Genomic DNA, 17,269 nt, shown 5'->3' on the forward strand with positions numbered 1-17,269 from the left:
AATCCTGTGGGATATTACTGTGGTGTTCTATGGGAATCCTGTGGGATATTACTGTGGTGTTCTATGGGAATCCTGTGGGATATTACTGTGGTGTTCTATAGGCTCCTGTGGGATATTACTGTGGTGTTCTATGGGAATCCTGTGGGATATTACTGTGGTGTTCTATGGGAATTTTGTGGGATATTACTGTGGTGTTCTATAGGCTCCTGTGGGATATTACTGTGGTATTCCATGGGAATCCTGTGGGATATTACTGTGGCGTTCTATGGGAATCCTGTGGGATATTACTGTGGTGTTCTATGGGAATCCTGTGGGATATTACTTTGGTGTTCTATGGGAATCCTGTGGGATATTACTGTGGTGTTCTATGGGCTCCTGTGGGATATTACTGTGGTGTTCTATGGGAATCCTGTGGGATATTACTGTGGTGTTCTATGGGAATCCTGTGGGATATTACTGTGGTGTTCTATGGGAATCCTGTGGGATATTACTGTGGTGTTCTATAGGAATCCTGTGGGATATTACTGTGGTGTTCTATTGGAATCCTGTGGGATATTACTGTGGTGTTCTATAGGCTCCTGTGGGATATTACTGTGGTGTTCTATGGGAATCCTGTGGGATATTACTGTGGTGTTCTATGGGCTCCTGTGGGATATTACTGTGATGTTCTATGAAAATCCTGTGGGATATTACAGTGGTGTTCTATGGGAATCCTGTGGGATATTACTGTGGTGTTCTATGGGAATCCTGTGGGATATTACTATGGTGTTCTATGGGAATCCTGTGGGATATTACTGTGGTGTTCTATGGGAATCCTGTGGGATATTACTGTGGTGTTCTATGGGAACCCTGTGGGATATTACTGTGGTGTTCTATGGGAATCCTGTGGGATATTACTGTGGTGTTCTATGGGAATCCTGTGGGATATTACTGTGGTGTTCTATGGGCTCCTGTGGGATATTACTGTGGTGTTCTATGGGAATCCTGTGGGATATTACTGTGGTGTTCTATGGGAATCCTGTGGGATATTACTGTGGTGCTCTATGGGCTCCTGTGGGATATTACTGTGGTGTTCTATGGGCTCCTGTGGGATATTACTGTGGTGTTCTATGGGAATCCTGTGGGATATTACTGTGGTGTTCTATGGGAATCCTGTGGGATATTACTGTGGTGTTCTATAGGCTCCTGTGGGATATTACTGTGGTGTTCTATGGGAATCCTGTGGGATATTACTGTGGTGTTCTATGGGCTCCTGTGGGATATTACTGTGGTGTTCTATGGGAATCCTGTGGGATATTACAGTGGTGTTCTATGGGAATCCTGTGGGATATTACTGTGGTGTTCTATGGGAATCCTGTGGGATATTACTGTGGTGTTCTATGGGAATCCTGTGGGATATTACTGTGGTGTTCTATGGGAATCCTGTGGGATATTACTGTGGTGTTCTATGGGAACCCTGTGGGATATTACTGTGGTGTTCTATGGGAATCCTGTGGGATATTACTGTGGTGTTCTATGGGAATCCTGTGGGATATTACAGTGGTGTTCTATGGGAATCCTGTGGGATATTACTGTGGTGTTCTATGGGAATCCTGTGGGATATTACTGTGGTGTTCTATGGGAATCCTGTGGGATATTACTGTGGTGTTCTATGGGAATCCTGTAGGATATTACTGTGGTGTTCTATAGGCTCCTGTGGGATATTACTGTGGTGTTCTATGGGAACCCTGTGGGATATTACTGTGGTGTTCTATGGGAATCCTGTGGGATATTACTGTGGTGTTCTATGGGAATCCTGTGGGATATTACTGTGGTGTTCTATAGGCTCCTGTGGGATATTACTGTGGTGTTCTATAGGCTCCTGTGGGATATTACTGTGGTGTTCTATAGGAATCCTGTGGGATATTACTGTGGTGTTCTATGGGCTCCTGTGGGATATTACTGTGGTGTTCTATGGGAATCCTGTGGAATATTACTGTGGTGTTCTATGGGAATCCTGTGGGATATTACTGTGGTGTTCTATGGGAATCCTGTGGGATATTACTGTGGTGTTCTATGGGAATCCTGTGGGATATTACTGTGGTGTTCTATGGGAATCCTGTGGGATATTACTGTGGTGTTCTATAGGCTCCTGTGGGATATTACTGTGGTGTTCTATGGGCTCCTGTGGGATATTACTGTGGTGTTCTATATGCTCCTGTGGGATATTACTGTGGTGTTCTATGGGAATCCTGTGGGATATTACCGTGGTGTTCTATGTGAATCCTGTGGGATATTACTGTGGTGTTCTATAGGCTCCTGTGGGATATTACTGTGGTGTTCTATGGGAATCCTGTGGGATATTACTGTGGTGTTCTATAGGCTCCTGTGGGATATTACTGTGGTGTTCTATAGGCTCCTGTGGGATATTACTGTGGTGTTCTATGGGAATCCTGTGGGATATTACTGTGGTGTTCTATGGGAATTTTGTGGGATATTACTGTGGTGTTCTATAGGCTCCTGTGGGATATTACTGTGGTATTCTATGGGAATCCTGTGGGATATTACTGTGGTGTTCTATGGGAATCCTGTGGGATATTACTGTGGTGTTCTATAGGCTCCTGTGGGATATTACTGTGGTGTTCTATGGGAATCCTGTGGGATATTACTGTGGTGTTCTATGGGAATTTTGTAGGATATTACTGTGGTGTTCTATAGGCTCCTGTGGGATATTACTGTGGTGTTCTATGGGAATCCTGTGGGATATTACTGTGGTGTTCTATGGGAATCCTGTGGGATATTACTGTGGTGTTCTATGGGAATCCTGTGGGATATTACTGTGGTGTTCTATGGGAATCCTGTGGGATATTACTGTGGTGTTCTATGGGCTCCTGTGGGATATTACTGTGGTGTTCTAAGGGCTCCTGTGGGATATTACTGTGGTGTTCTATAGGCTCCTGTGGGATATTACTGTGGTGTTCTATGGGAATCCTGTGGGATATTACTGTGGTGTTCTATGGGAATCCTGTGGGATATTACTGTGGTGTTCTATAGGCTCCTGTGGGATATTACTGTGGTGTTCTATGGGAATCCTGTGGGATATTACTGTGGTGTTCTATGGGAATTTTGTGGGATATTACTGTGGTGTTCTATAGGCTCCTGTGGGATATTACTGTGGTATTCTATGGGAATCCTGTGGGATATTACTGTGGCGTTCTATGGGAATCCTGTGGGATATTACTGTGGTGTTCTATGGGAATCCTGTGGGATATTACTTTGGTGTTCTATGGGAATCCTGTGGGATATTACTGTGGTGTTCTATGGGCTCCTGTGGGATATTACTGTGGTGTTCTATGGGAATCCTGTGGGATATTACTGTGGTGTTCTATAGGAATCCTGTGGGATATTACTGTGGTGCTCTATGGGAATCCTGTGGGATATTACTGTGGTGTTCTATGGGAATCCTGTGGGATATTACTGTGGTGTTCTATGGGAATCCTGTGGGATATTACTGTGGTGTTCTATAGGCTCCTGTGGGATATTACTGTGGTGTTCTATGGGAATCCTGTGGGATATTACTGTGGTGTTCTATAGGCTCCTGTGGGATATTACTGTGGTGTTCTATGGGAATCCTGTGGGATATTACTGTGGTGTTCTATGGGAATTTTGTGGGATATTACTGTGGTGTTCTATAGGCTCCTGTGGGATATTACTGTGGTATTCTATGGGAATCCTGTGGGATATTACTGTGGCGTTCTATGGGAATCCTGTGGGATATTACTGTGGTGTTCTATGGGAATCCTGTGGGATATTACTTTGGTGTTCTATGGGAATCCTGTGGGATATTACTGTGGTGTTCTATGGGCTCCTGTGGGATATTACTGTGGTGTTCTATGGGAATCCTGTGGGATATTACTGTGGTGTTCTATAGGAATCCTGTGGGATATTACTGTGATGCTCTATGGGAATCCTGTGGGATATTACTGTGGTGTTCTATGGGAATCCTGTGGGATATTACTGTGGTGTTCTATGGGAATCCTGTGGGATATTACTGTGGTGTTCTATAGTAATCCTGTGGGATATTACTGTGGTGTTCTATGGGAATCCTGTGGGATATTACTGTGGTGTTCTATGGGAATCCTGTGGGATATTACTGTGGTGTTCTTTGGGAATCATGTGGGATATTACTGTGGTGTTCTATAGGCTCCTGTGGGATATTACTGTGGTGTTCTATGGGAATCCTGTGGGATATTACTGTGTTGTTCTATGGGAATTTTGTGGGATATTACTGTGGTGTTCTATAGGCTCCTGTGGGATATTACTGTGGTATTCTATGGGAATCCTGTGGGATATTACTGTGGTGTTCTATGGGAATCCTGTGGGATATTACTGTGGTGTTCTATGGGAATCCTGTGGGATATTACTGTGGTGCTCTATGGGAATCCTGTGGGATATTACTGTGGTGTTCTATAGGCTCCTGTGGGATATTACTGTGGTGTTCTATGGGAATCCTGTGGGATATTACTGTGGTGTTCTATGGGAATTTTGTGGGATATTACTGTGGTGTTCTATAGGCTCCTGTGGGATATTACTGTGGTATTCTATGGGAATCCTGTGGGATATTACTGTGGTGTTCTATGGGAATCCTGTGGGATATTACTGTGGTGTTCTATGGGAATCCTGTGGGATATTACTGTGGTGTTCTATGGGAATCCTGTGGGATATTACTGTGGTGTTCTATGGGCTCCTGTGGGATATTACTGTGGTGTTCTATAGGCTCCTGTGGGATATTACTGTGGTGTTCTATGGGAATCCTGTGGGATATTACTGTGGTGTTCTATGGGAATCCTGTGGGATATTACTGTGGTGTTCTATGGGAATCCTGTGGGATATTACTGTGGTGTTCTATGGGAATCCTGTGGGATATTACTGTGGTGTTCTATGGGCTCCTGTGGGATATTACTGTGGTGTTCTATGGGCTCCTGTGGGATATTACTGTGGTGTTCTATAGGCTCCTGTGGGATATTACTGTGGTGTTCTATGGGAATCCTGTGGGATATTACTGTGGTGTTCTATGGGAATCCTGTGGGATATTACTGTGGTGTTCTATAGGCTCCTGTGGGATATTACTGTGGTGTTCTATGGGAATCCTGTGGGATATTACTGTGGTGTTCTATGGGAATTTTGTGGGATATTACTGTGGTGTTCTATAGGCTCCTGTGGGATATTACTGTGGTATTCTATGGAAATCCTGTGGGATATTACTGTGGCGTTCTATGGGAATCCTGTGGGATATTACTGTGGTGTTCTATGGGAATCCTGTGGGATATTACTTTGGTGTTCTATGGGAATCCTGTGGGATATTACTGTGGTGTTCTATGGGCTCCTGTGGGATATTACTGTGGTGTTCTATGGGAATCCTGTGGGATATTACTGTGGTGTTCTATAGGAATCCTGTGGGATATTACTGTGGTGCTCTATGGGAATCCTGTGGGATATTACTGTGGTGTTCTATGGGAATCCTGTGGGATATTACTGTGGTGTTCTATGGGAATCCTGTGGGATATTACTGTGGTGTTCTATGGGAATCCTGTGGGATATTACTGTGGTGTTCTATGGGAATTTTGTGGGATATTACTGTGGTGTTCTATAGGCTCCTGTGGGATATTACTGTGGTATTCTATGGGAATCCTGTGGGATATTACTGTGGTGTTCTATGGGAATCCTGTGGGATATTACTGTGGTGTTCTATAGGCTCCTGTGGGATATTACTGTGGTGTTCTATGGGAATCCTGTGGGATATTACTGTGGTGTTCTATGGGAATTTTGTGGGATATTACTGTGGTGTTCTATAGGCTCCTGTGGGATATTACTGTGGTGTTCTATGGGAATCCTGTGGGATATTACTGTGGTGTTCTATGGGAATCCTGTGGGATATTACTGTGGTGCTCTATGGGAATCCTGTGGGATATTACTGTGGTGTTCTATAGGCTCCTGTGGGATATTACTGTGGTGTTCTATGGGAATCCTGTGGGATATTACTGTGGTGTTCTATGGGAATTTTGTGGGATATTACTGTGGTGTTCTATAGGCTCCTGTGGGATATTACTGTGGTATTCTATGGGAATCCTGTGGGATATTACTGTGGTGTTCTATGGGAATCCTTTGGGATATTACTGTGGTGTTCTATGGGAATCCTGTGGGATATTACTGTGGTGCTCTATGGGAATCCTGTGGGATATTACTGTGGTGTTCTATAGGCTCCTGTGGGATATTACTGTGGTGTTCTATGGGAATCCTGTGGGATATTACTGTGGTGTTCTATGGGAATTTTGTGGGATATTACTGTGGTGTTCTATAGGCTCCTGTGGGATATTACTGTGGTATTCTATGGGAATCCTGTGGGATATTACTGTGGTGTTCTATGGGAATCCTGTGGGATATTACTGTGGTGTTCTATGGGAATCCTGTGGGATATTACTGTGGTGTTCTATGGGAATCCTGTGGGATATTACTGTGGTGTTCTATGGGCTCCTGTGGGATATTACTGTGGTGTTCTATAGGCTCCTGTGGGATATTACTGTGGTGTTCTATGGGAATCCTGTGGGATATTACTGTGGTGTTCTATGGGAATCCTGTGGGATATTACTGTGGTGTTCTATAGGCTCCTGTGGGATATTACTGTGGTGTTCTATGGGAATCCTGTGGGATATTACTGTGGTGTTCTATGGGAATTTTGTGGGATATTACTGTGGTGTTCTATAGGCTCCTGTGGGATATTACTGTGGTATTCTATGGAAATCCTGTGGGATATTACTGTGGCGTTCTATGGGAATCCTGTGGGATATTACTGTGGTGTTCTATGGGAATCCTGTGGGATATTACTTTGGTGTTCTATGGGAATCCTGTGGGATATTACTGTGGTGTTCTATGGGCTCCTGTGGGATATTACTGTGGTGTTCTATGGGAATCCTGTGGGATATTACTGTGGTGTTCTATAGGAATCCTGTGGGATATTACTGTGGTGCTCTATGGGAATCCTGTGGGATATTACTGTGGTGTTCTATGGGAATCCTGTGGGATATTACTGTGGTGTTCTATGGGAATCCTGTGGGATATTACTGTGGTGTTCTATGGGAATCCTGTGGGATATTACTGTGGTGTTCTATGGGAATTTTGTGGGATATTACTGTGGTGTTCTATAGGCTCCTGTGGGATATTACTGTGGTATTCTATGGGAATCCTGTGGGATATTACTGTGGTGTTCTATGGGAATCCTGTGGGATATTACTGTGGTGTTCTATAGGCTCCTGTGGGATATTACTGTGGTGTTCTATGGGAATCCTGTGGGATATTACTGTGGTGTTCTATGGGAATTTTGTGGGATATTACTGTGGTGTTCTATAGGCTCCTGTGGGATATTACTGTGGTGTTCTATGGGAATCCTGTGGGATATTACTGTGGTGTTCTATGGGAATCCTGTGGGATATTACTGTGGTGCTCTATGGGAATCCTGTGGGATATTACTGTGGTGTTCTATAGGCTCCTGTGGGATATTACTGTGGTGTTCTATGGGAATCCTGTGGGATATTACTGTGGTGTTCTATGGGAATTTTGTGGGATATTACTGTGGTGTTCTATAGGCTCCTGTGGGATATTACTGTGGTATTCTATGGGAATCCTGTGGGATATTACTGTGGTGTTCTATGGGAATCCTTTGGGATATTACTGTGGTGTTCTATGGGAATCCTGTGGGATATTACTGTGGTGCTCTATGGGAATCCTGTGGGATATTACTGTGGTGTTCTATAGGCTCCTGTGGGATATTACTGTGGTGTTCTATGGGAATCCTGTGGGATATTACTGTGGTGTTCTATGGGAATTTTGTGGGATATTACTGTGGTGTTCTATAGGCTCCTGTGGGATATTACTGTGGTATTCTATGGGAATCCTGTGGGATATTACTGTGGTGTTCTATGGGAATCCTGTGGGATATTACTGTGGTGTTCTATGGGAATCCTGTGGGATATTACTGTGGTGTTCTATGGGAATCCTGTGGGATATTACTGTGGTGTTCTATGGGCTCCTGTGGGATATTACTGTGGTGTTCTATGGGAATCCTGTGGGATATTACTGTGGTGTTCTATAGGAATCCTGTGGGATATTACTGTGGTGTTCTATTGGAATCCTGTGGGATATTACTGTGGTGTTCTATGGGAATCCTGTGGGATATTACTGTGGTGTTCTATAGGCTCCTGTGGGATATTACTGTGGTGTTCTATGGGAATCCTGTGGGATATTACTGTGCTGTTCTATGGGCTCCTGTGGGATATTACTGTGGTGTTCTATAGGCTCCTGTGGGATATTACTGTGGTGTTCTATGGGAATCCTGTGGGATATTACTGTGGTGTTCTATGGGAATCCTGTGGGATATTACTGTGGTGTTCTATGGGAATCCTGTGGGATATTACTGTGGTGTTCTATGGGAATCCTGTGGGATATTACTGTGGTGTTCTATGGGCTCCTGTGGGATATTACTGTGGTGTTCTAAGGGCTCCTGTGGGATATTACTGTGGTGTTCTATAGGCTCCTGTGGGATATTACTGTGGTGTTCTATGGGAATCCTGTGGGATATTACTGTGGTGTTCTATGGGAATCCTGTGGGATATTACTGTGGTGTTCTATAGGCTCCTGTGGGATATTACTGTGGTGTTCTATGGGAATCCTGTGGGATATTACTGTGGTGTTCTATGGGAATTTTGTGGGATATTACTGTGGTGTTCTATAGGCTCCTGTGGGATATTACTGTGGTATTCTATGGGAATCCTGTGGGATATTACTGTGGCGTTCTATGGGAATCCTGTGGGATATTACTGTGGTGTTCTATGGGAATCCTGTGGGATATTACTTTGGTGTTCTATGGGAATCCTGTGGGATATTACTGTGGTGTTCTATGGGCTCCTGTGGGATATTACTGTGGTGTTCTATGGGAATCCTGTGGGATATTACTGTGGTGTTCTATAGGAATCCTGTGGGATATTACTGTGGTGCTCTATGGGAATCCTGTGGGATATTACTGTGGTGTTCTATGGGAATCCTGTGGGATATTACTGTGGTGTTCTATGGGAATCCTGTGGGATATTACTGTGGTGTTCTATAGGCTCCTGTGGGATATTACGGTGGTGTTCTATGGGAATCCTGTGGGATATTACTGTGGTGTTCTATAGGCTCCTGTGGGATATTACTGTGGTGTTCTATGGGAATCCTGTGGGATATTACTGTGGTGTTCTATGGGAATTTTGTGGGATATTACTGTGGTGTTCTATAGGCTCCTGTGGGATATTACTGTGGTATTCTATGGGAATCCTGTGGGATATTACTGTGGCGTTCTATGAGAATCCTGTGGGATATTACTGTGGTGTTCTATGGGAATCCTGTGGGATATTACTTTGGTGTTCTATGGGAATCCTGTGGGATATTACTGTGGTGTTCTATGGGCTCCTGTGGGATATTACTGTGGTGTTCTATGGGAATCCTGTGGGATATTACTGTGGTGTTCTATAGGAATCCTGTGGGATATTACTGTGATGCTCTATGGGAATCCTGTGGGATATTACTGTGGTGTTCTATGGGAATCCTGTGGGATATTACTGTGGTGTTCTATGGGAATCCTGTGGGATATTACTGTGGTGTTCTATAGTAATCCTGTGGGATATTACTGTGGTGTTCTATGGGAATCTTGTGGGATATTACTGTGGTGTTCTATGGGAATCCTGTGGGATATTACTGTGGTGTTCTTTGGGAATCATGTGGGATATTACTGTGGTGTTCTATAGGCTCCTGTGGGATATTACTGTGGTGTTCTATGGGAATCCTGTGGGATATTACTGTGTTGTTCTATGGGAATTTTGTGGGATATTACTGTGGTGTTCTATAGGCTCCTGTGGGATATTACTGTGGTGTTCTATGGGAATCCTGTGGGATATTACTGTGGTGCTCTATGGGAATCCTGTGGGATATTACTGTGGTGTTCTATAGGCTCCTGTGGGATATTACTGTGGTGTTCTATGGGAATCCTGTGGGATATTACTGTGGTGTTCTATGGGAATTTTGTGGGATATTACTGTGGTGTTCTATAGGCTCCTGTGGGATATTACTGTGGTATTCTATGGGAATCCTGTGGGATATTACTGTGGTGTTCTATGGGAATCCTGTGGGATATTACTGTGGTGTTCTATGGGAATCCTGTGGGATATTACTGTGGTGTTCTATGGGAATCCTGTGGGATATTACTGTGGTGTTCTATGGGCTCCTGTGGGATATTACTGTGGTGTTCTATAGGCTCCTGTGGGATATTACTGTGGTGTTCTATGGGAATCCTGTGGGATATTACTGTGGTGTTCTATGGGAATCCTGTGGGATATTGCTGTGGTGTTCTATGGGAATCCTGTGGGATATTACTGTGGTGTTCTATGGGAATCCTGTGGGATATTACTGTGGTGTTCTATGGGCTCCTGTGGGATATTACTGTGGTGTTCTATGGGCTCCTGTGGGATATTACTGTGGTGTTCTATAGGCTCCTGTGGGATATTACTGTGGTGTTCTATGGGAATCCTGTGGGATATTACTGTGGTGTTCTATGGGAATCCTGTGGGATATTACTGTGGTGTTCTATAGGCTCCTGTGGGATATTACTGTGGTGTTCTATGGGAATCCTGTGGGATATTACTGTGGTGTTCTATGGGAATTTTGTGGGATATTACTGTGGTGTTCTATAGGCTCCTGTGGGATATTACTGTGGTATTCTATGGGAATCCTGTGGGATATTACTGTGGCGTTCTATGGGAATCCTGTGGGATATTACTGTGGTGTTCTATGGGAATCCTGTGGGATATTACTTTGGTGTTCTATGGGAATCCTGTGGGATATTACTGTGGTGTTCTATGGGCTCCTGTGGGATATTACTGTGGTGTTCTATGGGAATCCTGTGGGATATTACTGTGGTGTTCTATAGGAATCCTGTGGGATATTACTGTGGTGCTCTATGGGAATCCTGTGGGATATTACTGTGGTGTTCTATGGGAATCCTGTGGGATATTACTGTGGTGTTCTATGGGAATCCTGTGGGATATTACTGTGGTGTTCTATAGGCTCCTGTGGGATATTACTGTGGTGTTCTATGGGAATCCTGTGGGATATTACTGTGGTGTTCTATAGGCTCCTGTGGGATATTACTGTGGTGTTCTATGGGAATCCTGTGGGATATTACTGTGGTGTTCTATGGGAATTTTGTGGGATATTACTGTGGTGTTCTATAGGCTCCTGTGGGATATTACTGTGGTATTCTATGGGAATCCTGTGGGATATTACTGTGGCGTTCTATGGGAATCCTGTGGGATATTACTGTGGTGTTCTATGGGAATCCTGTGGGATATTACTTTGGTGTTCTATGGGAATCCTGTGGGATATTACTGTGGTGTTCTATGGGCTCCTGTGGGATATTACTGTGGTGTTCTATGGGAATCCTGTGGGATATTACTGTGGTGTTCTATAGGAATCCTGTGGGATATTACTGTGGTGCTCTATGGGAATCCTGTGGGATATTACTGTGGTGTTCTATGGGAATCCTGTGGGATATTACTGTGGTGTTCTATGGGAATCCTGTGGGATATTACTGTGGTGTTCTATAGTAATCCTGTGGGATATTACTGTGGTGTTCTATGGGAATCCTGTGGGATATTACTGTGGTGTTCTATGGGAATCCTGTGGGATATTACTGTGGTGTTCTTTGGGAATCATGTGGGATATTACTGTGGTGTTCTATAGGCTCCTGTGGGATATTACTGTGGTGTTCTATGGGAATCCTGTGGGATATTACTGTGTTGTTCTATGGGAATTTTGTGGGATATTACTGTGGTGTTCTATAGGCTCCTGTGGGATATTACTGTGGTATTCTATGGGAATCCTGTGGGATATTACTGTGGTGTTCTATGGGAATCCTGTGGGATATTACTGTGGTGTTCTATGGGAATCCTGTGGGATATTACTGTGGTGCTCTATGGGAATCCTGTGGGATATTACTGTGGTGTTCTATAGGCTCCTGTGGGATATTACTGTGGTGTTCTATGGGAATCCTGTGGGATATTACTGTGGTGTTCTATGGGAATTTTGTGGGATATTACTGTGGTGTTCTATAGGCTCCTGTGGGATATTACTGTGGTATTCTATGGGAATCCTGTGGGATATTACTGTGGTGTTCTATGGGAATCCTGTGGGATATTACTGTGGTGTTCTATGGGAATCCTGTGGGATATTACTGTGGTGTTCTATGGGAATCCTGTGGGATATTACTGTGGTGTTCTATGGGCTCCTGTGGGATATTACTGTGGTGTTCTATGGGAATCCTGTGGGATATTACTGTGGTGTTCTATAGGAATCCTGTGGGATATTACTGTGGTGTTCTATTGGAATCCTGTGGGATATTACTGTGGTGTTCTATGGGAATCCTGTGGGATATTACTGTGGTGTTCTATAGGCTCCTGTGGGATATTACTGTGGTGTTCTATGGGAATCCTGTGGGATATTACTGTGGTGTTCTATGGGCTCCTGTGGGATATTACTGTGGTGTTCTATAGGCTCCTGTGGGATATTACTGTGGTGTTCTATGGGAATCCTGTGGGATATTACTGTGGTGTTCTATGGGAATCCTGTGGGATATTACTGTGGTGTTCTATGGGAATCCTGTGGGATATTACTGTGGTGTTCTATGGGAATCCTGTGGGATATTACTGTGGTGTTCTATGGGCTCCTGTGGGATATTACTGTGGTGTTCTATGGGCTCCTGTGGGATATTACTGTGGTGTTCTATAGGCTCCTGTGGGATATTACTGTGGTGTTCTATGGGAATCCTGTGGGATATTACTGTGGTGTTCTATGGGAATCCTGTGGGATATTACTGTGGTGTTCTATGGGAATCCTGTGGGATATTACTGTGGTGTTCTATAGGCTCCTGTGGGATATTACTGTGGTGTTCTATGGGAATCCTGTGGGATATTACTGTGGTGTTCTATGGGAATTTTGTGGGATATTACTGTGGTGTTCTATAGGCTCCTGTGGGATATTACTGTGGTATTCTATGGGAATCCTGTGGGATATTACTGTGGCGTTCTATGGGAATCCTGTGGGATATTACTGTGGTGTTCTATGGGAATCCTGTGGGATATTACTTTGGTGTTCTATGGGAATCCTGTGGGATATTACTGTGGTGTTCTATGGGCTCCTGTGGGATATTACTGTGGTGTTCTATGGGAATCCTGTGGGATATTACTGTGGTGTTCTATGGGAATCCTGTGGGATATTACTGTGGTGTTCTATGGGAATCCTGTGGGATATTACTGTGGTGTTCTATAGGAATCCTGTGGGATATTACTGTGGTGTTCTATTGGAATCCTGTGGGATATTACTGTGGTGTTCTATGGGAATCCTGTGGTATATTACTGTGGTGTTCTATAGGCTCCTGTGGGATATTACTGTGGTGTTCTATGGGAATCCTGTGGGATATTACTGTGGTGTTCTATGGGCTCCTGTGGGATATTACTGTGGTGTTCTATGGGAATCCTGTGGGATATTACTGTGGTGTTCTATGGGAATCCTGTGGGATATTACTGTGGTGCTCTATGGGCTCCTGTGGGATATTACTGTGGTGTTCTATGGGCTCCTGTGGGATATTACTGTGGTGTTCTATGGGAATCCTGTGGGATATTACTGTGGTGTTCTATGGGAATCCTGTGGGATATTACTGTGGTGTTCTATAGGCTCCTGTGGGATATTACTGTGGTGTTCTATGGGAATCCTGTGGGATATTACTGTGGTGTTCTATGGGCTCCTGTGGGATATTACTGTGGTGTTCTATGGGAATCCTGTGGGATATTACAGTGGTGTTCTATGGGAATCCTGTGGGATATTACTGTGGTGTTCTATGGGAATCCTGTGGGATATTACTGTGGTGTTCTATGGGAATCCTGTGGGATATTACTGTGGTGTTCTATGGGAATCCTGTGGGATATTACTGTGGTGTTCTATGGGAACCCTGTGGGATATTACTGTGGTGTTCTATGGGAATCCTGTGGGATATTACTGTGGTGTTCTATGGGAATCCTGTGGGATATTACAGTGGTGTTCTATGGGAATCCTGTGGGATATTACTGTGGTGTTCTATGGGAATCCTGTGGGATATTACTGTGGTGTTCTATGGGAATCCTGTGGGATATTACTGTGGTGTTCTATGGGAATCCTGTAGGATATTACTGTGGTGTTCTATAGGCTCCTGTGGGATATTACTGTGGTGTTCTATGGGAACCCTGTGGGATATTACTGTGGCGTTCTATGGGAATCCTGTGGGATATTACTGTGGTGTTCTATGGGAATCCTGTGGGATATTACTGTGGTGTTCTATAGGCTCCTGTGGGATATTACTGTGGTGTTCTATAGGCTCCTGTGGGATATTACTGTGGTGTTCTATAGGAATCCTGTGGGATATTACTGTGGTGTTCTATGGGCTCCTGTGGGATATTACTGTGGTGTTCTATGGGAATCCTGTGGAATATTACTGTGGTGTTCTATGGGAATCCTGTGGGATATTACTGTGGTGTTCTATGGGAATCCTGTGGGATATTACTGTGGTGTTCTATGGGAATCCTGTGGGATATTACTGTGGTGTTCTATGGGAATCCTGTGGGATATTACTGTGGTGTTCTATAGGCTCCTGTGGGATATTACTGTGGTGTTCTATGGGCTCCTGTGGGATATTACTGTGGTGTTCTATATGCTCCTGTGGGATATTACTGTGGTGTTCTATGGGAATCCTGTGGGATATTACCGTGGTGTTCTATGGGAATCCTGTGGGATATTACTGTGGTGTTCTATAGGCTCCTGTGGGATATTACTGTGGTGTTCTATGGGAATCCTGTGGGATATTACTGTGGTGTTCTATAGGCTCCTGTGGGATATTACTGTAGTGTTCTATGGGCTCCTGTGGGATATTACTGTGGTGTTCTATAGGCTCCTGTGGGATATTACTGTGGTGTTCTATGGGAATCCAGTGGGATATTACTGTGGTGTTCTATGGGAATCCTGTGGGATATTACTGTGGTGTTCTATGGGAATCCTGTGGGATATTACCGTGGTGTTCTATGGGAATCCTGTGGGATATTACTGTGGTGTTCTATGGGAATCCTGTGTGATATTACTGTGGTGTTCTATGGGAATCCTGTGGGATATTACTGTGGTGTTCTATAGGCTCCTGTGGGATATTACTGTGGTGTTCTATGGGAATCCTGTGGGATATTACTGTGGTGTTCTATGGGAATCCTGTGGGATATTACTGTGGTGTTCTATGGGAATCCTGTGGGATATTACTGTGGTGTTCTATGGGCTCCTGTGGGATATTACCGTGGTGTTCTATAGGCTCCTGTGGGATATTACTGTGGTGTTCTATGGGCTCCTGTGGGATATTACTGTGGTGTTCTATGGGAATCCTGTGGGATATTACTGTGGTGCTCTATGGGAATCCTGTGGGATATTACTGTGGTGCTCTATGGGAATCCTGTGGGATATTACTGTGGTGCTCTATTGGAATCCTGTGGGATATTACTGTGGTGCTCTATGGGAATCCTGTGGGATATTACTGTGGTGCTCTATGGGAATCCTGTGGGATATTACTGTGGTGTTCTATGGCAATCCTGTGGGATATTACTGTGGTGCTCTATGGGAATCCTGTGGGATATTACTGTGGTGTTCTATGGGAATCCTGTGGGATATTACTGTGGTGTTCTATGGGAATCCTGTGGGATATTACTGTGGTGTTCTATAGTAATCCTGTGGGATATTACTGTGGTGTTCTATGGGAATCCTGTGGGATATTACTGTGGTGTTCTATGGGAATCCTGTGGGATATTACTGTGGTGTTCTTTGGGAATCATGTGGGATATTACTGTGGTGTTCTATAGGCTCCTGTGGGATATTACTGTGGTGTTCTATGGGAATCCTGTGGGATATTACTGTGTTGTTCTATGGGAATTTTGTGGGATATTACTGTGGTGTTCTATAGGCTCCTGTGGGATATTACTGTGGTATTCTATGGGAATCCTGTGGGATATTACTGTGGTGTTCTATGGGAATCCTGTGGGATATTACTGTGGTGTTCTATGGGAATCCTGTGGGATATTACTGTGGTGCTCTATGGGAATCCTGTGGGATATTACTGTGGTGTTCTATAGGCTCCTGTGGGATATTACTGTGGTGTTCTATGGGAATCCTGTGGGATATTACTGTGGTGTTCTATGGGAATTTTGTGGGATATTACTGTGGTGTTCTATAGGCTCCTGTGGGATATTACTGTGGTATTCTATGGGAATCCTGTGGGATATTACTGTGGTGTTCTATGGGAATCCTGTGGGATATTACTGTGGTGTTCTATGGGAATCCTGTGGGATATTACTGTGGTGTTCTATGGGAATCCTGTGGGATATTACTGTGGTGTTCTATGGGCTCCTGTGGGATATTACTGTGGTGTTCTATGGGAATCCTGTGGGATATTACTGTGGTGTTCTATAGGAATCCTGTGGGATATTACTGTGGTGTTCTATTGGAATCCTGTGGGATATTACTGTGGTGTTCTATGGGAATCCTGTGGGATATTACTGTGGTGTTCTATAGGCTCCTGTGGGATATTACTGTGGTGTTCTATGGGAATCCTGTGGGATATTACTGTGGTGTTCTATGGGCTCCTGTGGGATATTACTGTGGTGTTCTATAGGCTCCTGTGGGATATTACTGTGGTGTTCTATGGGAATCCTGTGGGATATTACTGTGGTGTTCTATGGGAATCCTGTGGGATATTACTGTGGTGTTCTATGGGAATCCTGTGGGATATTACTGTGGTGTTCTATGGGAATCCTGTGGGATATTACTGTGGTGTTCTATGGGCTCCTGTGGGATATTACTGTGGTGTTCTATGGGCTCCTGTGGGATATTACTGTGGTGTTCTATAGGCTCCTGTGGGATATTACTGTGGTGTTCTATGGGAATCCTGTGGGATATTACTGTGGTGTTCTATGGGAATCCTGTGGGATATTACTGTGGTGTTCTATGGGAATCCTGTGGGATATTACTGTGGTGTTCTATAGGCTCCTGTGGGATATTACTGTGGTGCTCTATGGGAATCCTGTGGGATATTACTGTGGTGTTCTATGGGAATTTTGTGGGATATTACTGTGGTGTTCTATAGGCT

The sequence above is a fragment of the Plecotus auritus genome (genome assembly GCF_963455305.1).
Source record: "Plecotus auritus genome assembly, chromosome: 4".
In the NCBI taxonomy this organism is placed as follows: Eukaryota; Metazoa; Chordata; class Mammalia; order Chiroptera; family Vespertilionidae; genus Plecotus; species Plecotus auritus.